The 936-nt window shown below is 39.0% G+C and overlaps 1 pseudogene; it reads left to right on the top strand.

The window, feature by feature from the left end:
* The first annotated feature begins 238 nt into the window (after nt 1–238).
* Nucleotides 239–507, top strand: LOC140512065 (LYR motif-containing protein 2-like; annotated as a pseudogene).
* The last annotated feature ends 429 nt before the right edge of the window (nt 508–936 follow it).

Here is a 936-nt window from a genome sequence, read left to right as displayed (position 1 = left end):
CCATAGTATTTGTTATAGTATAAAAGCAGTTCAAGATCTGCACATTCACTTCCACCTCCCTGTGCCTGCCTCCCTGCCCCACCAACTCACTCTGCCCCCTCTTCATCCTCCCACCTGCTGCTGCTGCATCTCTCAGGAGAGCCTAATGCTCAGTTAAACAGCACTTCTGCTCCTGCTCACTGTCCTTGAGATATCTTGGAAAGGCTGCTGAGGCAGCCATCCGGCTCTAGGGCTCATCATGTCCTCTACTTGCCTACCTCCTGTAGTGCCAATCCTCAAACAATTCCTGAGATGACAACAGGTCCTCCTTTTCAATACAGAAAGATTCTAGGAGCAATTCCCCAAGTGCCAAATGAATGAGACTGCAAGTATCTACAGAACTGGGTAAGGGAAGAAATTAAAAGAAATAAAAGTGCCACAGAAGAGGATACAGTCCAAATGATGATTACTCAAGGAAATCTGCAACTGAAAGAATTGGAGGAAACCTTAAACTTTGCAAAAGTGTAACTTCATAACTTCCTCAAGGGCTTTTCAAATTCTGTGTTGGAGTACTACAAGGTAAATGGAATTTTAAAGTCGTTGTGAAGAGTGGGAAGCTAAAATGTTTGTAACAACCTTTGCCTAGTGATGTTCCCACTACAAAGTCACAGAACATCCTACATTTATGCAAAATAGCCCTACTTGGACTTGGACTTGTGCTGAGGAAGAACAAATTAAAGAGCATCTTCGGAGTTCCCTTAACAGTGAAAAAATAAATACCAAGGATTTGTTTTATTATTTTAGATATGCTGCCAGTTTTCATGAAAAATAACACTAAAACATAACATATTGATAAATAAATTTTAAATGTGTTTCCTGTATGTCATAAAAAATAGAAATAAAAACTTCTAAAGTTCTGAAGAAAGGATAAAATGATTATAAAAATATCTAGTCTGT

This window comes from Notamacropus eugenii, chromosome 6 (assembly GCF_028372415.1).
Source record: "Notamacropus eugenii isolate mMacEug1 chromosome 6, mMacEug1.pri_v2, whole genome shotgun sequence".
NCBI lineage: Eukaryota > Metazoa > Chordata > Mammalia > Diprotodontia > Macropodidae > Notamacropus > Notamacropus eugenii.
Note: the sequence above shows the minus strand (reverse complement) of the source record. Positions and strands in the feature narration are given on the sequence as shown.